This window comes from Pan troglodytes, chromosome 1, assembly GCF_028858775.2.
Source record: "Pan troglodytes isolate AG18354 chromosome 1, NHGRI_mPanTro3-v2.0_pri, whole genome shotgun sequence".
Taxonomy (NCBI): Eukaryota; Metazoa; Chordata; class Mammalia; order Primates; family Hominidae; genus Pan; species Pan troglodytes.
The window spans coordinates 127,722,170-127,749,227 of record NC_072398.2 but is presented as its reverse complement, the minus strand read 5'-3'; the positions used below and the strand labels follow the sequence as shown (position 1 = coordinate 127,749,227).

General features: G+C 34.8%; 1 non-coding gene across 2 annotated transcripts in view; it reads right to left on the bottom strand.

Annotated features, from left to right (window-relative positions):
* Nucleotides 1–27,058, bottom strand: part of LOC104001770 (uncharacterized) — a 109,480-nt gene that overhangs the window by 1,421 nt on the left and 81,001 nt on the right. The window contains exons 5-7 of one of the 2 annotated variants that reach the window (XR_001707992.4): nt 14,527–14,733; nt 10,921–11,007; nt 341–411 (exon numbers count right to left, since the gene is read on the bottom strand). This is a non-coding gene — a transcript (uncharacterized LOC104001770). The remainder of the gene's footprint in view (nt 1–340; nt 412–10,920; nt 11,008–14,526; nt 14,734–27,058) is intronic. The other variant, XR_010152974.1, reaches the window with a different exon arrangement.

Genomic DNA, 27,058 nt, shown 5'->3' with positions numbered 1-27,058 from the left:
GCATGCAAGGCACCATGTTCCCTTGTTACAACCACTATTTATAGAGAATTTTATCTATAACAGAGATATACTGGGAAGACTTTTTGGTGAACTGTCAAATGCCCAAGAATTAAAATCAACACTCAATCAGAGTCAATGTTTCAAAGTTAAAATATAACCATCATAGAATGAACTTCTGCAATGTAAAAATAAATCTGAAATTCTATAAAGTAATTTAATTTTATTAGAAATTTATCATTAAAATACACTAGTCAAATTTAAAGTTTAACATAATTATGCAGCAACAAATTGCTCCTGTGTTCTCTCTCTTAAATATTTGCCACACAAAATAGAAACTCACTTTCAACTGAGATCAGTAAAGATTCAAGATCTTGTTTGTCTGACTCCTCCAAGAGGTCTGTATGTAGATACCTATGTAAGGTATGTCAGATTACATAACCATTATCAAGTCATTAAGCCTTTCTTGCTAATTAATATAAAGTACATTATGAATATAAAGAAACATACACTCTTTAACTCCTAGAAATAAAGGTTTCGGTTGATGGTGATGATGCAGTTTCAGCATGCAATCCTACAAACTGAAACTTTGCACATAGCTTCAAAAAATAGCATTTTAATATTTTAGATGCAGACTTTAAAAATTCATTTTTAACATAGTTATTAATTCTACTATTTGTAGGTATTTTCATATTAAAAAAAACAGCAGCCAATTCTCCATTCTTCTAATTCATCTGCTTAAGATATAAGGAATTCCCAAGTAGGATATTTGTCTTGAAACACCCATGACTAGGATAGAATTACATAATTCACAATTAAATATAAATGGTAAAAATTATTTTGCTCATTCCTGGGAACAATGAACATAGTGAATAATTCCAGAAAGATTAGAATTGCAATATGATAGCTCTGAAAAAAATCAGTGTAGCTTAAAATGCCCTTTACTGTACTTATTGTCATTGATATATAAGAATAGGTCCAGGGTGACCACACTTGCATCTGATGACCTTCTCACAGTGGCCATCAAATATCAAAGCAACAGTGGAAAATTGATATTTCTAGTCCAGATTATTTATCCAGGAACTTAAAGTTTTTAATGGAAAGAGACAGAATTATTTTGAGATGGGTCACATTAAAGTTCTGGCTCCAAAAAGAAGTCCCAGTGTCTCTGCTGGTAAGTTTTCTGGAGCTGTCCTGGTGTCAATCCTTCCTAAGATCTCTGAACCCATTAGGCATCAATATTATCTCAGTAAGGTCCATTTTGTTCTTGGCATCTGTTACTTATGACTAAAACTACCTCAGAAGTAAAGATTCTATTACGGTCATTGGCCTTCTATTACTCGCATTTAAGTATTTCTTATAATATTTAAATATGAAGTTGAATTTTTTCCGGTTATAAAAACTTGGAGGACACAACCAGTATATTTGCAAATTGCTCAATTTTAATACATGAACAAGTAAAAATTGTCTTATCAAGTTTATCTTAATAATAAGTGCTCCAAAATTCATCTGTGGTAGTAGTAGACATGATAATTATCTAGGAAAGGTGAAACTCTAGCAACAAATATTTCAAAACTTGTTTTGGAAGGTGAACTTTTAAAAGATTTTAAGATTACATATAGGACTTTGCAAGAATAGAAAATATTTCAAGGTTTTTGTAATAGAAACATTTTCTTGATAGAAAACCTCTTGGTTTTCAATACCTAAATTTCTGAGAATATACTTATTTCTCAGTACAAAGGTTTCGGTCAATGGTAATATAGGAAAAAATATATATTTTAATCTCCTACACTTCATAAAACACTTTCTTGAAAATGGTGTGCAGGAAAATATTCAAGTTGCAATAAAAATACACTTGACAGGCTGGCAGATTCAGGCATAGATACGGCTGATGATCAGTGCATCACAGTGTCATACGCAAGGCTACTGTACCATTATGTCTTATCCTCTACCATTCTTTCAGCATGACCTTCTTTTTGACTAGTGCTGTGCATTTAGTATCCACATTTTTGAGAAAGTGTTGGAGGAAATTTTAGAGAATTAAGCAATTTAAGTGAAAAAACTGACTTAAATAGAAGAAAAGGTTTTTCTGCATACAAAGCAGCTAATTGTTAACAACCATGTCAATTACTTTGAGATTAGAAGTCATGTTTTAACCAAATTAAATCCTAAACAAATAGTTCATTACTCTTACAAATGTTCATATTTCAGCTATACTCTAGGAAATTGGTTGGGTTCTTAGGGTTTCTGTGTAATGTAGATAGATTTTTTCTAAAAGAATGGCGACAAGCTCTTGCTGGTATCCTCAAAAAGTATATTTATTTGAAAAAACTGTTATCTTTCTGGAATTTAAATTATTCTACAGATAGTGGGGAAAAAAGTTTCAAAAGCATCCAGCATGAGACTGCATGTGATTCTTACTCATTATTTTCAATGCAAAGATTATAAATAAAGGTTAAAAGAGCATAGCAAAGCCAAAAGGGATTTATTCTAGATAGGCTGAAAAAGAAAGGTTTGGAATCAATTAAAATCATATAAAATTAGGTCAAATAAAGATCATATAATACAAAGAAGGCATTTTAAAAGTTAAACATCCATATATAATTTTTTGAAGCAGAAATCTTATGCCTAATTGTGTAAGAAGCATGCATTCTTAGTAAAGTCAGGGGTAAGACAATTGTTACCACTTTATTTTAAATTGTTTGAAAGGCACAATCAATGTAATTAAACAAGAAAATTAAGTGAGAAGCAAACTTTTTTTTATCTGCAGTGTTGGTTTGAATACTTAGAAACAAAAACAATTGAAATTAAAATGAGAATACCTGAAAATAGCATATTATAAAAATCAAAATCCTGCATTTACACAAATAATAACCATTTAGAAAGTATAACAAAAGGTGCCAGGTGTGGTGGCTCACGCCTGTAATCCCAGTACTTTGGGAGGCTGAGGTGGGCGGATCACAAGGTCAAGAGATCAAGACCATCTTGGCCAACATGGGGAAACCTTGTCTATACTAAAAACACAAAAATTAGCTTGGTGTGGTGGCATGCTAATAGTCTCAGCTACTCGGGAGGCTGAGGCAGGAGAATTGCTTGAACCCAGGAGGCGGAAGTCGCAGTGATCGGGCCACTGCACTCCAGCCTGCAACAGAGTGAGACTCTGTCTCAAAAAAAAAAAAAAAAAAAAAATGGAAAGAAAGAAATAAAAGACAGTATAACAAAAGGAAAGATTTTTTGCGTAAGTATAAAACATAATTTTTATATTTCTGAGTAAATCAATCTAAAAATCAATATAACTGTATGGAAGTAAACATTAAAATTCACTTAAGTATTGTAAATGATTTGAATAAATGAAAAATATACTGTTCTCTTGTATTGTCAAATTCAATATTGGAAAGATTCAATCCTTCAAAATTAACACATAAAATTAATATATTCTCAGTAAAAACACCAACATACACCTCAGAGTTCTTGTTCCTTTTCTATGCTTTATAAACAAAACAAGACAAAATAAATCTAAAGTTCACTTGGAAAAATCAACATGTAAAGTACTCCCTCCAAAATGTGAATATGTGATTAGTGAAGATTCTTCCAGTAACACATTAAAATATATTGTAAAGCTACTATAATAAAACAATGCAATTCAAGTCCAAGGACTGGTACAAATTCATAAATCAATACATTAGAATATATCATACAAAACAGGACTCTAGTGTACATGAGGATTTAGTATATGATGAAGTGGTCTCATATTACTCAGGACATTTAGGGTTATAAGTGAAAGAAACCCAACTCGAATTGGTTACTATGGTTTTAATGTTTGTGTCCCACCCAATCCGCCCCTAAATTCTTATGTTGAAACTTAATCACCAATGTGATGGCGTTAGGAGTTGGGGCCATTGAGAGGTAAGTCATGAGGGTGGGGCCCTCATAAATGGGATTAGTGACTGTTTTAGTCTGTTTTGCATTGCTCCAAAGAACACATGATGCTGGGTAATTTATAAAGAAAAAGGTTTATTTTGGCTCATCGTTCTGCAGACTGTACAAGAAGCATAGTGCTAGCAACTGTTTCTGGTGAGGGCCTCAGGAAGCTTTCAACCAGGTGGAAGGCAAATGGGAAGCAGAGGTGTTATGAGAGAGCAAGAGAGAAAGGAGGTGCCAGGCTCTTTTAAACAACTTCTCTCCCATGAACTAATAGAGTAAGAATTCACTCATCACCAAGGGGACAGCACCAAGCCATTCATGAAGAATATGCCCTCATAATCCAACACCTCATTAGGCCCCACTTCCTACATTGAGAGTCACATTTCAACATGAGATTTGGAGAGGACAAAGATCCAATGATACCAGTAATCCCCAGGGAGGTGTGTTGATCCTCCCAGTAAGTGAGGACACAGCTAGAAGATGTCACATACAAACCAGAAAACAGGCTCTCACCAGACACTGAATCTGTTGGCACCTTAATCTTGGATTTTCCAGCCTCCAGATTTGTAAGAAATACACTTCAGCTGTTTATAATCTACCTAGTCAGTGACATTTTGTTATAGAAGCCCAAATGGACTAAGACATTGGTTTAAGTAAAAGGGGAACTTTATTGGCTAGTAAAGCCATACCACGCAAATGCAAGATTTACAGCTATATCAATGGATATCAGGAGTTATTTTATCTGTGACAATCTCTAGTGATTGTCATACTGCCTGGCAGAGAGAAAACAAGCAAAACCAATGTTAGTTGACTGAATGCACGGACTAAGGAGCAGCCTTGAATCCAGTATCAGGAATTGGGATGGAGAATGTAGTGATACATAAATGAAGTGGAACTTGATGCTCAGTCTCAGACAGTCATGAAACTAGAAGTAAAATTGTGTCCAAAATTTTTACTGCCACATAAGAAACACAAAATTGAGAGTGGAAGAGGAGAAAATATTAAATAAACTCTGGGTCAGACTTCGGGCATACAATTTGGGGGAAGGCGTGCAAGTATATACAGGTATGCGGGGTGAAGACTAGTTTATGAAGTGACAGAGAAAAGTACAGTTTGGAGGGTAAATTATATATATAAAAATAAAAAATAAAAAATATAGAAAATAAGTTAAAATGTCAAATGCATGTATTCGAAAGAGAAAATAGCTTATGTCTTCATAAGATAACTTTTAAAGAGATCTATTATTTACTAAATTCTTTCCATGTTCAAGAGAAATTTCTAAGAAATTTAGCAATCAAGAATCACTTAAACATATCAACTATGTTATCATCTTCATTTTATGGGTGAGAAACTGAAACTCAGAGAGGTAAGCAAGTTGTCTGAGATCACATAGTAAATAAGCTGAGATTCATGCTGTAGCCATCTGACTCCAGAGCCCATACACATAGACTCTACACTAAACCTAATGTGTATGAATAAATTTGAAATGAGAACTAAATGCATTATAAATATATATTAATTTTAAATGAATAGGTTATATGTATTTACATGTGTGCGTGTTTATCACATCACAACACTGCATAAAAGCTTTCATATTCTATTATTGTTTTATATCAAATTTAATCTTCTTTGAACTTGCACCTGCCTGGATGGTGAGAAATTCATTGTCACTCATTTTGAAGTCTCCTCGCCACAATAGATCCACAGGATAATATACAATTTCTGGACAAGTGTCACAATAGAAAAGCAGGGAATGTTCTTGGTCTATGCTCCAAGATTGTTGCCATCTTGACTATTGCTCCCTTGGCCACATTGATGCTAGTCTGAAATTCTGATAGCTACTGTCTATCTGGTAGGCCCTGAGGCTTCAGACTGACTGACAGTTACCTCTTAAATGCCTTTTTATTCATCGCAGACTCAGTCCTAGAAACTTTTATGACTGCTTTTAGGCTTTAGCATTCACAACTGCAAGAAAAATCTGCATGAAATATCTAACTTCCCTACTCACAAAGTAAATACCCCTTATGCTTTCTTGAAATCTTAGACAGCTACATCTGAAATGGTCTTCTTTGTAGTTGAGCAGTATGCTTTATAGTCTTGTGTTAGGTTCAGACTTCCCTTAGAAGTCTTCAGTTCTGTAGTGTATAGCCCAAGCTACTGCAAAATGGTGGATAAAGGATTGCCCAGATACCAAAGTATTGGGATATTAAGGATCTTGTGGAGGAGCACCCACATATAGATTAATGGAATACACAAAGCAACAATCAAGTCTTCAGTTGGTATATTAAGTCTCCATCTGCCCTAGCTGGCAGAGTCTGAAATTGGGTCACTAAAATCATCTCTTTCATGCCTGACTCCCTCTCTCCTGGAGTGAACAACCACTTCCCCCTCATTTTCTTCTCTAATGAGTTTTTAAAGTTGAAAACAGTTGAACAGTTGAAGGGAGGGGTTCAGCTTCCACCAGGCTGAGCTCACAGTGGAGAGTTTACTCAGAGCAGCCCCTCCCTTTGCCTGCTCATGCTGGGCCTGAGCCATACTCCCTGGGTCTATGGCTCCTCTGGCCAAAGCCAAGTCTCCAAAGCCTCTAGCGTCAGAGTCAACGTAGAAACTTTTAACCAACCCTCTGGATGGTACTTTAAAAACTGACCTGAAAAGAAGCTTATTCTAAACTACTGAGACATTCAGCCATGGCACTGAACACTTTTTGAGACTCAAATAGCCTCAGACTCAAGACTTTAACTCCATTTCATCATTGTTTGTATTTCAGGACCCCAGACGCCTTCCATTCTTCTAGCAGTGAATCTTCTCCAAATGGACTTCTCAATCAACCCAAAGTTTCATCCCCTTCAAAAAACAGAGTTCATGGGATTTATCCACTCACTGTCAGTGCAGTTTTCCCTTGTCTTAAAATTTCAGCCCATATTTAAATGATATTTAAGCTAGGAGGAATATGGAAGTTTCCATAAAATAAAACAGCGGTCTCCAACTCATTTGATCTGAATTTCTGTCAGAAATAATGGTTTTCATTATGACTCTTTATACAAATTTTTACGTATTTATAAGTGTATATAGGTATATAAAAATATATGTAACAAAAATAAAACAGTACAGAGTCCTATTCTATGTGATGCAATGAGATATTTTCATTTGATTTTTTTTAAATGCCTGTGGTGATTTCCCAGATTGATTTCATAACTCACTAAGGGGCCCCAAAAATAATTTGGAAAACACTCCTGAAGGACACTGAGGACATTGGCTAGTATGTATTCATCTCTCAGATGGAGATGATTAAGTCATTTTTGAAATTTGAAGTCTGAGAATTGGGACTTAAATATCTTCTTCCATGTTCCTTATTTCTCAATAGTCTCTTGGGAATAACAAAGTTATTTATTGAAAAAGGCTAACTTCTCTTCCCTTAATGAGCATTCTGCCAATCACTATATATCTGCTCCCAATTTTTAAAATATTTAATAAGCCCCATTCACACTAAATCTCGTATCAGATCACTGGTATTCCCCAAATCCACAGGGTTTTATGGGAGTTCCCACTATTCATTAATTCTCCAACATAGTAAAAGCCGTTATCTGAAAATTAACAACCCTCAATTCTAAGTATTTTAGTCTTCCTCATAAATATGTATTTCATAAAGTTTTATAATAGTACCCAAATTGTTTCATGTATAACTGATATTAATTTTACCCCCATAATATTCAAGTCTAAGGAATTTTATTTTGAGTCACCATGTTAAATCAAATATCCTCCAAGCTTCGAAATACTGACAATAATTTCAATTCAGTCAATATTGAGACTCTCTCATTAAACATTGAAAACTCCTGAGTTTATACAACGCCTAAAAAACAGTTCATCATGATTTTCTCCTTAGCCTTGCTCCTTTAGCTTCTCCCTGCTGCAATTGAGCAGTGAAGCTGACTACCTTTTAGGCACTGGTTTCCTCTGAGTTTAACCAAATTCAGATATTCATGCCATTCCAGTTCTCTGCACTGACCTTCATCTAAAAGCACACAGCAATCTTGTAATCCACTCCCATTTTGGGGCAATGTATGCCATCTGGACACAAGTTTCCATAGCAAACTGAAATGCCAAAGCTCCTTTTGTAAATCTCAGGTAACTTCAAACTCTTGGGCTAGTCACATCGGCTCCCACTAAAAAAGGACTTTCACTGCCTACCTCTCTGAAATAATCTTGCCTTTAAAAAATGTTGTTCATTTCCCTCTTGAATATATTACTTACTTGGGGGAACACCGACTTTAAAAAATATTAATATAATGAGGATTTCTGACTTTTAGGGAACAGGGAAGGTATGGAGAAAGAAGATGCTTTATTCTTCCTTGGTAAGAGTCTATAGCAGTAATGAAACCTGAGACACCAGTTCTGTGTCTGGGTGTGTATGTGTGTGTGTGTATGTGTGTGTGTGTGTGAGAGAGAGAGAGAAAATGAGGTGGAAAAAGAGATTCTTGTTACAAATTCACTGTAAGCACTTAAGACTACCCTCTTTTGCAGGTTAGGGGAAGGAAGCTTAATAAGGTAGCACTGGAAAAAGTTACACATACTCTTTGTAAGCACTTTACTTTCCATTTCTTTCATTAGAATAAATATGAGGTGAGATTATCATTTATTAATTTAATTTCTAAAATTGCATGCCCACTGAATAAACACAAGTTTGGAAAGAATAAAATAGAGCATATAAATTAATACCAGGAGAATAATTCTAAAATTATACTTTCTATTATCCCAGAGGGAAAGAATGTTTATATTTTTTAAGAACCATAAGCATTTGGGATTTAACCACCTTTGCATCCAGGAAACTTCAAAAGTAGGCTTAGTTTAGATTAGGACAACCACAACAATAAATAGGATGGCACTCAATCTTGTGTTTTCATCATGTTCAGGGAAAGCACAGTCCTGACAAGAGAAAGAATTGATGAGAAAATAGGAGAGTAGATAAGCAAATGAGTTCTTTTCCCCTCCTTGACTAAGCAGAAATATTACTACTGGTATCATATCTAATAGAGAAGTATTACATTTTCAATTTAGGGATGGTTATTGATTTTCTTTCCATGAATGGCATAGAGGTAGACTAAAATTGTTCTCAGTTGCATTATTATTCTTACTACCATGTGTGTAATAATGATGAAAATAAAATGTAGTCATAGAGTTTTCCTCATTTTATTGAACAAGGGAGAGAAAGAGAAAAGAAAAGAAAATTGAACATTCAGGAAACAGAAAATTAAAACTTTTCTTTTGTTTGCCCTAGCAATTCCAAGATCTAATTGACTCCATCTACATTTTTGGTTGTTTTTATTTTCATTTTTAAGGTTAGCTTTGTGGCGGTTTTTCCAAGTTTCAATTTCAGCTTAAGAATGCTCAGTATTTTAAAATTATCTGTTCCAAAAGTATTAAAAACACATTTGATTTTACTATGGATAACCAAATTTTTATGTATGTGTGTACACACACACAAACATGAATGAAGAAAAAAATGAAAGAAATGGAGAAAAAGTGGGGAGGAAGCTTATCTTAGAAGGTGAGTATTAAGAGGCACAATTATTCATATAAGAGTTTTAGTTCTTTTTTGAGTTTAAGTTTGCTAATTGTTTTTCTAAGTTATTTTGCAGTAATAAATAACCCCAACAATCTTAGTGGCAACAACCTTACAGCAACAATGGTTTGTTCTTGCACGTTACTCATCCTTCACTGTTCAGTTGTGGCTTTGCCTCATATTGTCTTCACTGCTGGACCAAGGTGTAAAGAACAGCCCTATTTTGATCTTATGAAAGAAGAAAAGCAATGTTGCAACCATGCAATGAATGCTCTACAGGCTTCCAGTGAGCAATGCTATACATCACTTTTACTCCTATTTCACTGGTCAGAGCTACTCATATGGCCAAAGCATGCTGTAAATAAGGCATGAATGAAGCAGGAGTAAGACTCTCTCTTAAGAGGGAGCATTGCACATCACATGGCAGTGGGCAGTGATGTATTCACTCTCTCCAAGTATAAGAGTAAGCAATTCGGAATAACAATGCCGTCTATCTCAGAGTCCTTGCCAACATCTTATTCCATATAAATTCTATATAAATTTTATTCTAGAATGACTTAGAATGGGACAACTTGGATCTTGCTTTACTCCATTAAAAACATACTGTTGGCTGGGCATGGTGGCTCATGCCTATAATCCCAGCACTTTGGGAGGCCGAGGTGGGCAGATCACTTGAGGCCAGGAGTTTGAGACCAGCCTGGCCAACATGGTGAAACCCCTTTTCTACTAAAAATACAAAAATTAGCTGGGCCTAGTGGCATGTGCCTGTAATACCAGCTACTTGGGAGGCTGAGGCAGGAGAATTGCTTGAACCCAGGAGGCGGAGATTGCAGTGAGGCAAGATGGGGCCACTGCACTCCAGCCTGGGTGACAGAGTATGATTCTGTCTCAAAAAACAAGCAAACAAACAAAAAGCATACTGTTGGGTTGGGTGTCTCTATTTTCTGTTTCCTTGTAACTCAATAAGAGAATAATAGAAAAGGAAAGGAAGATAATTCCAGTATCAAAAAGTTTCAGTTAGAGAACTTTCATTTAAAAACCAAAGACTATTTCTGCTTCCACTTTGCTATGAGTTGCTATAACTCATTGAATGAAATCTTCAATATTACATGCATAGGTAGATAATACAAAGCAGGTACATAACTCTCAGCCAAGTTGTTTTTCCTCTTTTCTTACTAGTTGAAGACGGTCCCCGGAAAATACCCCAGAGCACATATTAAACCAAGAGGGGCTCTGAGCTCCAATATCTTCTTTTTACCTAAAAAGAAGTGTTATTGGGTTTCCCTCAGATACTCCAGAGAGAAATAATCAATCATCACTAGTAATACCAATTGCTCTCACCTGCATCGATCACCAGCCGGGGGTAAGAGGAAGCAATTTTACCAGCACTCACTTCATTCCAGCCAAGGAGGTAAATGGAAATGAGAGAAAGTTCTTACCAATCTGCACATAGAAGTGTGGACATTTCTTCACTTTTAGGGGACATTCAGGTTCGGTTTTCCCTTTTTCTTCTGGAGGAGTAAGACCTAAATATAATTCAGGATGTGGAAGAAAGAAGAATGAGATTTCTCCTTGTATATGAAGAGAAGAAATATGAGGGTCATATGAGAATTGTAGTTATTGAGGCAGACTATAGACAAGTTGCCATGGCAATGACCCCTTGATTTTCGCCTTTTCCTAACTCTGTACTTCTCTGAACATATCTTTTCAGATTTTTTGTTCTTTTACCTATTTGCTTACAAGTATTGTGGTTGTGATAAGTAAAATTAATTTTATTTTTTTCTCTATGTTCTCAGTATAAAGACATAAATAAATAATATGCTAAGTCATTTGGTGATATTTGAGCTAGAAGTTTTTCAAGGAAAAATTTAAAAGTAATGAAGGCATTCATTTATACATATCTCTTGCCTATTCCAATTAATGGGACACTGAGAAGCAGCTTAAAGTACATGTTGTAAATAACATATATATCAATCCTGAAATAGACATATATAGCTTCAAGTATCTTACAGCATTTCAACAAACACAACACACAAACGATTACAATTTAAGGGGTTTCTAAATGTAGACTTTTCAAATTAACAATAAACTGCAATTTAATAATTTTGAACAATGAATGCAGCTTCTTAGGAATCCAGAAAAGCATTTATTCGGAATAAATAATTATGGTCCAATATATTAGACATGCTGTCTGCATCAAAACTATTATTTCATTGCAACTGTACTATTTGCTAATATGATAGGGCTTAATTCTATCTGAATTAAAGTATTATATACCCTTTCTACAACCCAATTTTTGGATGTCTAATTATATGGTGTATCTCTTCATGTGGCTCAATTTTTAGTTATCTTTATTTAAAATAAAATATATTTTATAAAAACAATACAAATCAATTTTTTGTTTTATATATTATATATAAGTATATAACAATAAATTACATAATTAATAAAAATATTTAATAACAATTATTAAATATTATTTCATAAATTTTAACTTTATAAACTTCTCTTAAGCTGTAAAACTGTACTCCCACTCAATAATGCAGTCATTTTGGTTAGGTACATTTATAATTGTACCTTTGGTTAGATAATGTCTAATTTCTTTGGATGAAAAATCTAAAACTTCAGGGTTTTTGCTGGAGGGTTCCAGGTTATTTAACATTGGTTCATTTCAACTGGATAAAATGTCAGTTCTCTAGGTTCCATTTTATCTCAAAATAATTAAAAAAATTTGTGGCAGTGATCTACATATTTTATAGCTTCCTTGAATAGTGAGAAAGTTTACCTTGAGACAAAAGAAGATGTAAATACAGAAGGAGTATAAGAAGCATGCTCTAGTCATTTCAGATTTAGATACTGCTTTTTGGAAAAAGAATATGGAAAACACAAGAGAAACAAGGCAAACTTTAAAAAATAACATTGCTTAACAGCATGTTTATATTTTACACATATAATATATAATGTGCTATAAAGAAAAGTAATCTTCCCAAATGTCAATGACCCTTAAAATTGTGCAAAGATTTGCTTTGCTTTGTTTACATTCTATTTTTCTTCTACACTGTTATTCTTTATCAGTATTTCCTCAATAAATTAAATTTTGTGCTCGTAATACTCTCATCATGCTACTATTGTTATAATTATTAACATGGTATCACCATGTTAGTGTGGGTAGATTCGTAACTGCCAAAAGGCTTTTGCACATGAAATACGATAGTCACTAGCACCTTTTGTACCTTTTATAATTTTTGTAAGCAATATTCTTTTAATTATTAAATAATTATTAATCTTAAAGCTAAAATGTGTACATTTCAACAAGTGATGTAGCAGCAATTAGATATCCGTCACCAAAATAAATACATCTTGAAATAAAACCTCCACTTTATAAAAATTCACTCAAAATGAATCAACAGTTTAATTGTAAGATATAATATTATAAAACTTTTAGACAATGAAGGAAAAAATCTTCTAGGTGGGAGATTAGGCAGAGTTCTTGGATGTGAACAAAACACAATCACTAAAAGAATAAAATAGATAAATTTGACCTAATTAAAGTTTTTTTCTCTACAAAAAAATTCTGTAGAGAATATGAAAGACAAGCTAAAACCCTGAAAAAATATTTGTAAACCATACTTAAAATATATAAAGTACTCCTTAACTAGTGAAAAAAAACTTTTAACTATCCAATTAGAAAGTGGCAAAAGACACGAGTAGACTTTTCACCAAAGACAATATACAGATGGCAAAAAGTACATAAAACGATGTTCAAAATCACTAGCCATTAGGGAAATACAAATTAAAACAACAATTGAATATCACTACGTATATAGTAAAACAGTTATAATTACACATAGTGATATTATCAAATTCTAATAAGGATACAAAGAAATTCTATCTTTTATAAATTGCTGCTGGGAGTGTAAAATGGTACAACTACTCTGGAAAATAGTTTGGCAGTTTTTTATAAAACCACATACACTTTTCAGAAGACCCAATAATTGCATATCTACACATTTATCTCAAAGCAATGAAAACTTTTCTTCACATAAGTGTTCATAGCAGCTTTATCAATAATAACCAAAAATTGGAAAAAAAAATTTCAACAGGGGACTGGTTGAAGTTACTATGGTACATGGATACAGTGGAATACTACTCAGTAACACAAAGAAACAAGCAAGTTATACATGCAAAAATTTTAATGACTCTGAAAAGCAATAATACAAGCCAATCTCAAAAGGTTACATATTCCAACTCTACTTATGTCTTTTGCATTCTTGAAATGACAAAATAAAATGTCTTGAAAATGAAAACATAGAAGTAAAATAGATTAGCAATTAACAGGAGCTAGTGATTGTGGGGGTGGAGTTGATGAGAAGATGCTTAGCACAAGAGAGCTTCTATGCAGTGATGAAACATTTCTGTGTATTAGTTATATGAATCTATATACACAATAAAATTGTGAAGAACTACACACACACACACACACACACACACACACACATTCACATATTGGTAAAATCTGAATAAGTTCTGTAGTCTAGTTAATGGGATTTTCCCAATGTCAATTTACTTGTTTTAAGATTATATTACAGTTGGGCAGGATATAAACATTCAGAGAAGCTGGGTGAACAGTAACAGGACTCTCTTTACTGTATTTTCAACTTCCTGTGAGTCTATAATTATTTCAAAATAAAAAGTTCAAAAGATGTAGAAGGTTAACAAATTAAATTGTCCCAAATATTTAAACCTGATAGAAATATTTAATCAAATGCTTACATTCATTAAGTTCTCAAATTTAGTATATCACATTATTTAAAATGTTAACATTTTAAACCCTACAAGAATCTGAACTTATCATGTCTGCTTAGTATAGAATAAGCTGAAAAAAGTGTGTGACCACCCTCACACCTAGAAAAAGTCAGATAACCTATGTAATCATAACTTTCCATGAACCTATGAGAGAATTAATGTTGCAGGGCAATCAAATAGCCCTAAATCTAAGATGACAGGCACTTTCAGGGAAAGACAGGACACAATTTTTGACTTACCTAGGGCAGTGATAGAAAGGAAATTGGGCTGGAGTTCAAAAGAGTAGGAAGAATTTCGCCAAACTTGTGACAAATTGCTGCTGAGTGTAGGACAGCATGAGAGTATAGAGCTGCCTAAAGCCAGAAACACAAAGGGAGTTTGCATCCATTGCCATGCTCTTCACACATCTCATCACGTATTCCGGTGTTGGTATCCCTCGTGCCAATCTGTGGGAGAAGAACAGCCAACACTGTAGAGCAAGAGTTTCACCTGGATCCCTCTTCCCTACAATACACAAGCCTAAACCACTGAGGGAAGAGCAGCAAATGATCTCTTTCATTGATATTACAGATGAAGACATCTTAATATTTTAGATGAATTATAGATGATGACATCTTTCCACATTTTAGGGAGGAAAGAACTGATTTTTTATCTACCTTTTGTGGGGCGGTAGGAAGGCCTCTGGGCTCAGACTATTTGAGATTCCTTACTGCTTAGGGCAGGACATGATCATTGAGAAAGACACAACCTCAAGAATCAAGGACACAAAGCCTACTTAAGACTAAACCAGGACAACAGAAAACACAAAAGTATAACCTTCTATCCCCACACTCACCCCTTTTGGGTAGGTTGTCAGGCTTATAAGCATAAAATAATAAGAACAAACCACTGGGAGAGGGACAAGAACATATACATATTCTGCATGTACAGAAAGCCTAAGGCTGGGAGTACTGTAGGAACACAGAAAAATCCTCCTGTAATTCAGCTCCCAATCCTCAAGCACAAGGTAACAGTGGAGCACCCACCTAAACCTGGAGGTGTAAAAAAAAAAAAAAAAAAAGAAACAAACCAGCTTCACTGCCAGCTAGATATACTCATAACCTTAATTCACTGTCCAGGAAAGATAGTTGTCACTTTTCAGGCATCAATAGTATTTCTCTCAGCCTCTGCATGCCAACACATGATGCCTGTGTATAAAATACACAGACACACACACACACACGTACATACCCATACAACACCCCCACCGCCAAACACATACGAAGGTTAAGATACAACTCAATAAGCAATCAACAAAACTAGAATTAGATTAGGCCCTGATGTTGGAATTACCAGTGAATTTTAAATAACAGTGTCTAAGATGTTAAAGGCTCTAGAGGAAAAGGTGGACATCTTTCATGAACAGATGAGGTATTTTGAAGAGATGAAAAGTATAAGAAAGAATAAAATAGTAATGCTAGAAAAAAATAGAAACATAGTAACAGAGCTGAGGAATGCCTTCAATGGGTCCATGAGTATGCTCAACATAGCTGAAGAAAATATTAGTAAAGGTCAAGATAGGTCAAAAAGGATAACCCAAACTAAGACACAAAAAGGAGAGAGAGAGAGAGAGAGAGAGAGAGAGAGAATGACAGAGAATCCAATGCGATGGGACAATATCAAACAGTCTAACAGATGTGTAATTGGGATACTAGAAAGAGAAGAAGGGCAAAGTATATTTTTAAATATTTAAAAAATATTTTAAGGAATAGTTGAATTTTTTATGTAATAAATTAGATCACAAAACCAAAAACTTGGGGAACAGGAATTAAGAAAAGAAAAAAAAATACTAGGTGCAACATATTAAAAGTGCCAAAAGCCAAAGAATAAAACAAGGCAGCCAGAAGAAAACGGCATATTATGTACAGAAGAACAATTATATGAAGTTCAAGCCAGGCACGGTAGCTCACACGTGTAATCCCAGCACTTTTGGAGGCCGAGGCCGGCGGATCATTTGAGTTCAAGACCAGCCTGGGCAACATGGTAAAACCCAGTCTCTACTAAAAATATAAAAATTAGCCGGTGGTAGTGACTCACATCTGTAATCCCAGCTACTCGGGAGGCTGAGGCAGGAGAATCGCTTGAGCCTGGGAGGTGGAGGTTGCAGTGAGCTGACATCAGGCCACTGCACTCCAGTCTGGGTGACAGAGTAAGACCCTGTCTCAAAAAAATAAAAACGAAAATAAAAGAAGAAATACAGCAGTCTTCTTGTTAGATAATATACAATCAACCAGAAGATAATGAATTGGTAACATTAAAGTGCTTTAAAAAAACTTTATAAGCCCAGAATTCTATTATCAATAAAAATATATTTAAAAATAAAGAAAAAAACTTTTTTTTTTCCAGAGAAAAATACTGCTTAGAGAACTTATGACCGATGAGTCTGTCTAATGAGACATATTTTTTAAAAATTCTGTCAGGAAAAAAAAAATACCCCATGGTTTCTAGGGCTTTGCAAAATAAATAAATAAATAAGTACCCCAAAGAGAAACTTAAATATAAGTAAATAAATGAAGAGCAATGACAATGAAAATTATACAAATGAAAGTTAAAATATATATATTTGATTTTTATTTTTAATTTCTCCAAAAGGTATTTGCACTTTCTAAGCAAAATTAGAGCCTTCGAATATGTGTTTATAGTATATGTGGAAAATAGAATATATGACAGCAAAGTTCAAAGGTGAGAGGGTGAAATTGGAAGCACATAAAAAATCTAAACTTCCAACTGAACAAACTGGCAAAATCCAAATGAAATATGCCTAAAGCTTGCTAAAAGAATTGAAACAATTAAGATACAAGTAAAAATAATTGAAATTGAAAATAGAAAATCAACAGAGGAAATTGATTTAAAAAAGTTATTTTATAAGATTGATAAAATTAATAAACTGCTAGCCAGATTGACCAAGACAAAACAGAGAAGAAGCAAATAGTAACTATCAAAAACGAAAGAGATGACATCACTATATATTCTATGAATACAGACCTGAGATAATTCTGCAAATTACAGATCTAGAGCTAATATTTTCAACATATACACATACACCTTATAACTTGCTAATAAGAAGGCAAACAGGTCCATTAAAAGTACACAAAATGTGTACAGTGACTTCACAAAAGAGCATATATAAATGATTAATAAGTACACTAAAAGATGCTCAATTTTATCATCAAAGAAATACAAACTAAAAGTGCAGGAAGATACCACTGCAAAATGACCAAAAAATTAGAATTAAAAAGGTCGATAGTGCCTGGGTGCTGTGGCTCATGCCTGTAATCCCAGCACTTTGGAGGGCCCAGGTGGGTGGATCACGAGGTCAGGAGTTCGAGACCAATGTGGTAAAACCCCGTCTCTACTAAAAATACAAAAATTAGCCAGGAGTGGTGGCCCATGCCTGTAATCCCAGCTACTCAGGAGGCTGAGGCTGGAGAATCACTTGAACCCGGGAGGTGGAGGTTACAGTGAGCCAAGATCGTGCCATTGCACTCCAGCCTGGTCAATAGGGCAAGACTCTGTCTCAAAAAAAAAAAAGGCTGATATCACTCAGTGTTGGTACACATGTGGAGCAGCTGGAACTCTCATACATTGGTGATCAGAATGCAAAATGGTAAAACCTACTTTGGAAAATTGTTGGGAACTTTCTTTAAAAGTTATACATAAACTTGCAATTTGACCATCAGTTCTGCTTTTATTTACCCTGTTGGGGGAAATTCACCCCTGATATTTCACGTAGGTTCTTTTCTATTTTCCCTAAGAGTCAGCCAGTCTGAGAAATAAACGGAAAGAGTACAAAAGAGAGAAATTTTAAAGCTGGGTGTCCAGGGGAGACATCACATGTCGGCAGGTTCCGTGATGCCCCCCAAGCCGTAAAACCAGCAAGTTTTTATTAGTGATTTTCAAAAGGGGAGGGAGTGTACAAATAGGGTATGGGTCAAGAGATCACATGCTTCACAAGGTAATAAAATATCACAAGGCAAATGGAGGCAGGGCAAGATGACAGGACCACAGGACCAGGGCAAAATTAAAATTGCTAATGAGGTTTCTGGCATGCATTGTCATTGATAACATCTTATCAGGAGACAGGGATTGAGAGCAGACAACCGGTCTGACTAAAATTTATTAGGCAGAAATTTCCTCATCCTAATAAGCCTGGGAGCACTACGGGAGACTGGGGCGTATTTCATCCCTTATCTATGATTGTAAAAGACAGCCGTCCCGAAAGTGGCCATTTCAGAGGCCTCCTCTTAGGGACGCATTCTCTTTCTCAATGATGTTCCTTGCTGAGAAAAAGAATTCAGCAATATTTCTCCTATTTGCTTTTGAAAGAAGAGAAATATGGCTCTGTTCTGCCTGGCCCACAGGCAGCCAGAGTTTAAGGTTATCTCCCTTTTTCCTTGAACATTGCTGTTATCCTGTTCTTTTTTCAAGGTGCCCAGATTTCATATTGTTTAAACAATTTGTGCAGTTAATGCAATTATCACAGGGTCCTGAGGTGACATTCATCCTCAGCTTACAAAAATGACAGGATTAAGAGATTAAAGACAGGCATAGGAAATCAGAAGGGTATTGATTGGGGAAGTGGTAAGTGTCCATGAAATCTTCACAATTTATGTTTAGAGATTGCAGTAAAGACAGGTGTAAGAAATTATAAAAGTATTAATTTGGGGAACTAATAAATTTCCATGAAATCTTCACAATTTATGTTCTTCTGCCATGGCTTCAGCCGGTCCCTCTGTTCGGGGTCCCTGACTTCCGGCAACATACCCAAGAGTAATGAAACCGTATGGTCCCACAAAGACTTTCTCATGAATATTCATTGCAGTTTTTATTAATAATTGTCCAATAATTGGATCAATCCAAATGTCCATCAATAGGCAAACAAGTAAATTAATGTATATCAATATGATTAAATACTATTTAGCAATATTAAGGAAGTACTTATATATATATATAACAACATGGATGAACATCAATCTTGTTAATAAGCTTTCCTGACACTCATCTGTACCCTTACAACTTTAAAAAAAATTTAATTTATAGGGAAGGTGAGAATGCTCACAGATAAGCCATGGTATAAGAAGATTCATGTTATAATCATCTAATATGGAAAACTTCCACCATGAAGAAAAGGATGCTCAGACCTTAAAACTTGTACCATGGATCCAAGGGTGGAAAAGTAGAGGAGCAGAGCAACTAAAGTCATTTCAATCTTTCAGTTTTCATGTGCTTGCCTCCCCTCCCATACACACACTAAATATGCCTATTTCCCTCTTCTAGGTACCTGGTGATAAATCAACTTTAATACAGGGAAGCAAGCTAGTATATTATGGAATGAACTGTTTATTTATTTATTAATTTATTTTTTTGAGACGGAGTCTTGCTCTGTCACCCAGGCTGGAGTGCAGTGGTGTGATCTTGGCTTACTACAACTTCCACCTCTCTGGTTCAAGCAATTCTCCTGTCTCAGCCTCCCGAGTAGCTGGGACTACAGGCGCGTGCCACCACACCCAGCTAATTTTTGTATTTTTAGTAGAGACGAGGTTTCACCATATTGGTCCGGCTGGTCTCGAACTCTTGACCTCAGGTGATCCACCCACCTCAGCCTCCCAAAGTGCTGGGATTACAGGCATGAGCCACTATGCCCAGCCTGAACTGTTTATAAAATACATAATACCTCCTCAAAGTCATTCTGCAATGGGTTAAAGGAGATATACCAATCAGAACCTCAATTGAGACATAGGGTATAGTGGAAAAGAGAGTCAATAGACAATTAGATCCAGTATTATGGAAGGCTCAAATATGAATCAGAAGAGTTTGATACTTTGATACAGGACTAGGGCTTCTCAAAATGTTCTGCCTAACTATCCTGAGTAGCAGAGAAGAACATAAATAAATATGCCTCAGTGTTCTCAAGGTATTATTGAAGCTGCTTGCCACTTGCCAAAATACTGAATGTTTTTGTGTTATTGTTAAAACTCAGGAGAAATTTGTGTGTTCATGATTAATACAAGATATTAGTATTATTTATCAAAGTATAAAACTTTCGCCTGTATATTAATGTGATGTTGACACTGTGTGAAAATTCCTGTGCTCATGTTGTGGCACTACAGCATGCCACATAGTTTCTCCTAAGGCATGCACACCACTGTTTCACAAGCATGACATAGGCAATAGCTGACACTTTCTACCTTTTTAAACAGAGGCGAAAGTGCACTTTTTGAAAGATTTACGTGAAAGATAATACCTCGAACTTTATTTTTTGGCAAAGAACTTTCATATTTGACCCTTGATTAACCTCTGGCAGTATGTCAGAAAAAAGTATATTCATGTCCATTTAAAAATAAATGAGAAAATTGAAACATAGAGAATTTAAATTGCACATGTAAAATCAGAGCCAAGAAAATAAAATATTTTCTGACTCTGAATCCAGTGCCAATTCTATAATCCCTACTCATCCTGAGCAGAAAATGGTATAAAACCAATTTATCTTGGATCACATTCAAATGAATTTAGTTGTACCACAATGACAAGCAGGCAGCTTTATAGGTCATCCTAACATAGACCACAAGGACAGTATTACATAAGTCTGCTAGTACAGTAAGCTTTCACATATTGAATTTGCTGGGCAATGTCTGTCCCTGACACAGGTGTGCTTTTTTTAAATACTGAAATGTTACCACTTGTACTTAAAAGAATGAAACTGACATGCTCAAATTTTCTAAAAAGAAAAAAAGCAAAGAAGGTAAAGGAAAGAGAAAAAGAAAAATGCCCACTCTATTGAAAGTAGTTAATATGCCAGGAAGACATTTTTCACAAACCATCTGGGGGTTCTCACAGCTATTTTCAAACTTTTTAGAAGTTCCATGACCAATTAATCTGAGGAATCAACTAGAAATGAGTAAGTTCTCACTTGCATTCTTGCTCTAAGGGATTACACTCTGGTTGACTTTGTGAGATACTGAACTGCTCTAGTTGCACTCACTGAATCTTATCCTCATTGCCACAAATTTCTGGCTCTTTCAAAGAGTCTACCTGCCCAGAACCATTAAAAAGGAGGTTTTTTTATTTTTACTATTGCTTTTAAAGTACACTTACTTCTTTGACTAGAGACAGAAGCTTTGAAGGTAGTTGTTGATAACAAACCTGTACCTGATGGGCAACCTGAACATTTGACTGAGTTTTCCACTTGGACTACCCCAAAAGCATTATCATACTAGTTTCTGGTTCCAATAAGGGCAGACTTCCTGGAGTATTCTGAATTGGATTCTCTTGGTCTACTGGGCACAGAAAATCCTGCCAAATTAGACCTGGATTCCTGGACTCCTAGTTTATAAAAAGCATAGAGTGGCTTCCTGGCTATCTATGACCTTCTTTCATATCCACTGATAGCAAAAGTTGCTTGTTTTCCTTTGATCTTATTAGCAAAATTCCCTTTGAAAAAAAACAGAAAAGGAGTAGAGATGATAATAAGAGAATGAGATAAGTAGGCTAACTTTGCAAGTAGCTCCCAAAAGGAATAAACAGGAATTTTCGCTTAAAAATATTTCTCAGGAATTCATATTTGTGTTTTGTCTGTTTTTTCTTAATAGGTTGGCAAAACTAGAAAGGTGAGCATTTAATCTTTCCTCTTATAGGACTTATAAATGCCGATTTATTTTTCACGTTTCTAGCATATGTGATTTCATTGATAAAAACCTACTAATCACGTTTAACTTTATATGTTTAGAGATACCATTCACAGCTTCTGTGAATAAAATTCATGGTAAAAAGCAAATGAGAAGTTATGTTAATGGCAACTTAGAAACATACTTTGAAAAGTGAATAGATATTTGTCAGGTTAAATTACAATAAAAAAGACTAGTTTAGTAGTTTGCATACTCCCAAATTTTGGAATCATCTGAGGATCTTAAAAAAAAAAAATACTGCTGCCTGAGTCCCACCCCCAAACATTCCTATTTAATTACTGTGGAGTGCAACTTGAGCACTGGGGTTATTGAACTCTCTTCAGTTAAATAGCTAGTCTAGTGGGATCCAAACTACATGAGAAATCTGAAGTCGAGTTAAAATCAGTCTCTTTTGCTTATTGACTGTAGTGTCTTGAGCAAGACAGTTGACTTCTCCAAAATTTTCTTCCTTATCTGTAAAAAATGGATATTTAGTAATACATTTTCTATATCTCTGATAGGGATTTTGTGAAGATTAAATGTGATATTGTTTGTCACCTTATAAAGTTTTTGTTTGATAAATGTTTGTCATATTTATCAAGTTAAATGTGAAGTGATATATAAACATCAGTTACATGTGTGTATATGTATGTATATGTATATATATGCATATGTACATATATAAACACATACATATACATATTTTCCAGACCTTCACATATTGTGAAGTTCAGATGAGATAATGCATGTAAATATGCTTTGAAGATTATAAAGGCATGCATAAATATAAGGTGTTGTTACTCCTATTGTTGATAAAACAAACTGTAGAAAATTCCATGAAGTACTTGACTAGTAAAAAACACAGGATTATAGCTATAGCATCTGTTTTAAGTTACTTCTTGGCCCTCATCTTCATCTCTACTTTGGCCCAAACTGTATTAGGTTGGTGCAAAAGTGGCTGTGATTTTTGCCATTAAAAGTAACAGCAAAAACTACAATTACTTTTGCACCAACCTTATAGTTTGAAGGACAGCATGCAGTCCCTCACAAATAATCAGGGAAAAGTCATTTTAAGAGAGAAGCGTTTTTTTGTTCCTTAGCTCCAGAGTTACACCTAGGAAAACATACCTCGGCTAGATTTCAGTGGCTCCTAAGACTGGCCATATGAGTAGGTGGTATGACCTGAGAAATACCAAGAGGTCCCACCTGCTAAATATATCTTTCCTTAGGGACATTCCTGGAATTCTCCTCATTAGAGACAAAGCAGAAAGTCGCTTTTAAAATGCACAGAGATGTTAGCATATCATGGATTAATGTAACAATTTGACTAGAGAATGAATTTTCAAAAGCTTGATATATTTACAAGGTGGAAAAAGAAATAGCTACATTCATCTTTGCTCTGACAGAAAGTTTTTAACTACCAGACAAAAATAACACTGTCTAAATTACTCGGTCTCCTTACCTGAAATCAGACAGGACATATTATTGGCTATTGTGACCCTATTACCTAATTTCTTACTACCTTGTCCAGATATCTTCAGGTGTCCAAGTTTGCTTCTCCATAGTAGGGTCTATAGTAAACTTCAGAGAGATTTCTTCCTGTTCTTAACAAACATTGATGAAGTTTGTGAGCTCCTTGTTTTTAACAGTTAGAGGAAGCATAAATTTGAGATTTTAACCCAAAAAATTGCAAATAGAGAGACATCCACCAATAGGTATACAAGCATATGCAATTAAAATTCCAAAATGAAGGGCATATTTTTGAGAGACAATTATTTGATATTAAAGGACTATCTTTTAAAATTATTTCTCATACTTGTGAATACCTTTTTTATATTCCATGTACTCTTGGGAAACAAGGGCAAGGATCCTATTTTTTTTTAGCTTTTCATCTTCACTCTCAAAATACTTGTCTCTGAAACTGCCTGAGAAAATTTAAATAGTTCGTCTTAGCCTAATTTAAATAGTAAGGATTTTTTTTTCTCTCTACCTAAATACATATGTATAATAGGCTCTTCCTGAAGACTACCTCCTGTACTTTTTCACCTCCTCAAAAGCTGGATTTATTCTAACTTCACTGCTACATTGGCTAACACTACCGTGCATTTATCACTCCTTTTCACCATTCACAGATTACTGTCCTCTCCAAAGCTTAGCCATGAATCTAGTGCTCCTCTAAGTAATAGATTTCTGCACCATGCACATCCTAACGTTCTTAAGGAGGTTTACCTCAAACCACATGGCATTTTTTGTTTTGCTTTTAATTTAGAAGGCATTTTACACTACCTTGGGTGTGCTGTTCTCCAGTTGTTCAAGATGCAGAGCAAGTTGCTCTACACAAGACCCTTATAATGCAGCAAATTCAGTGATGCTCAAAATGCTTCTGGCTGATCGGAGCCTATAGCAATCCACAATAAGAAAATCATACTGAAGTCCCACAAAGTTTTGAAGCAAACTTATTCTTTAGCAAATAACTACCTTTCCTTTGAAAAACGGTTCTTATGTTGTTATTAAAATATGCACAAGACTGAATGGCCAACCATGGGATAAATGACCATGTGATTTGCGCTGTCCATCAAAATTGGGTGTTCTATAATGAACCAGAGCCTAAAGTTGAGCATTGTCTAAAAGTCCTTTTTTATTAAGTAGAAGTTAGCTACATAGATCAGGTTAAAGCATAATGTATCCTCATGACCCAGGGAACTTCAGCTTTCTTCCTACTGTTGCCATCGTGAGAGGTAAAGTCATGATGATTAGATAACTCTGTAAATAAATGACATTAATTTCTACACATAAATTGGGTGAATTTTATAGCACAAAGAATATTGTGAAAAACAGCACAAAAATCTTCAATGCATGCAAATTTTACAAAATAATTTAAGTGTCCAGAAATCCCAGGGTGAGATGCAGAATGTTATAAACAAATCTATTAGTAAATGTATTACAAATATATGAACCAACCTTATTGAAAGGGAAAAGAGAAAAAGATACTGATGTAAGATTTTGGAAATCAATGGAGACTGGAGTAAAGTTTCTTTTCTTACAGGTAAAAAGAACCGTACCTAAGTGCTATACTCTAATTCATACAGTTATTCTCGATTGACATGCAGGTTAACAATTCTGAAACACAATACAGATATACTGAAATTGGACATTTAAGGAAATGTGTGGCAGATAGTAGGAGCCAAGTTTCTCACTGTTGGAGTAGAAGAGAAGCAAGAGAGTGGACCCACTGAAGTGGTCCATGTGGAAATGGAATAGAATTGGATACATCAGTATGCACTCTTCATTTGCTTAATGCAGACACATATAGATTTATAGATATGTAAACATACAAACATATATTGACTTGCTCTTTCAGTTGAGAGGGCATAGAAGTAATGGCACCCTATTAACAATGAGCACAACTAGCACGCAGATCTTTGGGTCTAATATCATTCTCTAATAAAAAAAACTTGGGATGCATGGAGAAATGGTTGAATCTAGAGCTGGGACATGAAATATACAAGATGAACACAGCATCTTGTTCTATCAAAAAGTAAAAAAGCATTTAAAGAAAAAAATATCCCAACGATGGGGGAATGACAAAGGGATGCATGAGCTAATTGAAGAACACCCAATGGCAAATTTGGGCAACAATGTGAAATATTATTGGATTACAAACCAAAGTAAAAATAACTATCCGTGAGTCAATTTTGATATAAAATGATTAAGCAAACACATAAATGAAAAACAGACAAATCTCTCATACAGAAGAATTACAAATATATTTTTAAATAGTTATTTTCTTAAGGAAGAGCCACGTAACTTCACACTCATTAAGTATGTGTTATATACACTGATTTATTCCACAAAGTGCAGTATGGAAAGGGAGAGAAAAAAATAAATTTACAGTGGATAAACCTGATAAACACTAGCTCAAGCCAGGTGGTCAATTAACATTATCAACAGTGATAAGTCATATTTGTGTATGTATCTTTACCACAGTGTACTACAAAGACAGGCATGTTACCTATGAGATCATCCTACCTAAAACACATTACCCCATGTGTAAACTTAAGAAAAACATCACAAAAATTCCAATTGAGGGACATTCTACAAAATATTTAACCAATATTTCTCAAACTACCTAGGTCATTAAAAATAAGGAAAGTCTGCTGAGCGTGATGGCTCGCGTCTATACTCCAAGCACTTGGGAAGCAAAGGTGGGCAGATTGCTTGAGCCCAGGAATACAAGGTCAGCCTTGGCAACATGGTGAAACCTCATCTCCACAAAAAAAAGAGCTGGCATAGTGGCACATGCCAGTGATCTCAGCTACTTGGGAGGCTGAGGTGGGAGGATCACTTGTCCCTGGAGGCAAAGGATGCAGTAAGCTGTGATTGTTCCACTGCACTCCAGCTAGGCAACAGAGGGATACTCTGTCTCAAAATAAAAATAAAGATAAAGTCTGAGAAACTATCAAAACTAACAGGCACATAAGGAGACATAAAACTAATGTAATGTGATATCCTAGATGTGATCCCGATTACTTTCTTTGAGCATTATGTGTAATTTCTTCTTTGATGAATATGTGCATGGTATTTTACATGTAAAATATTGATGGTATCTATTATACTAATTCTGCCATATTTGAGCATAATCTTCTATAAGGTACAATAGCCATTACTTGCCCTTTCAAGATTAAGGTCTAAATTAGGTATGCAGTTTCATTTTTTAAAATGTTTGTGTTTATCATATTTGAACTCCTTTAATAATTTTATTAAATGGTTCTTTTTTGTACAGACATATCTCAGAGATACCGCAGATTCAGTTTCAAACTGCTGCAAGACAATGGATATTGAATTAAATCAAGTCATATAAATTTTTTTTGTTTCTCAATGCATACAAAAGTCATGTTTACACTACAGCCTGTTAAGTGTGCAAAAGCATTATGTCTTAAAAATGATATACATACATTTATTGAAAGATACCTCATTGCTAAAAATTGCTAATGATCTGGTACAAAAACAGACACATAGACCAATGGAACAAAATGGAGAACTCAGAAATAAGACTGCACACCTACAA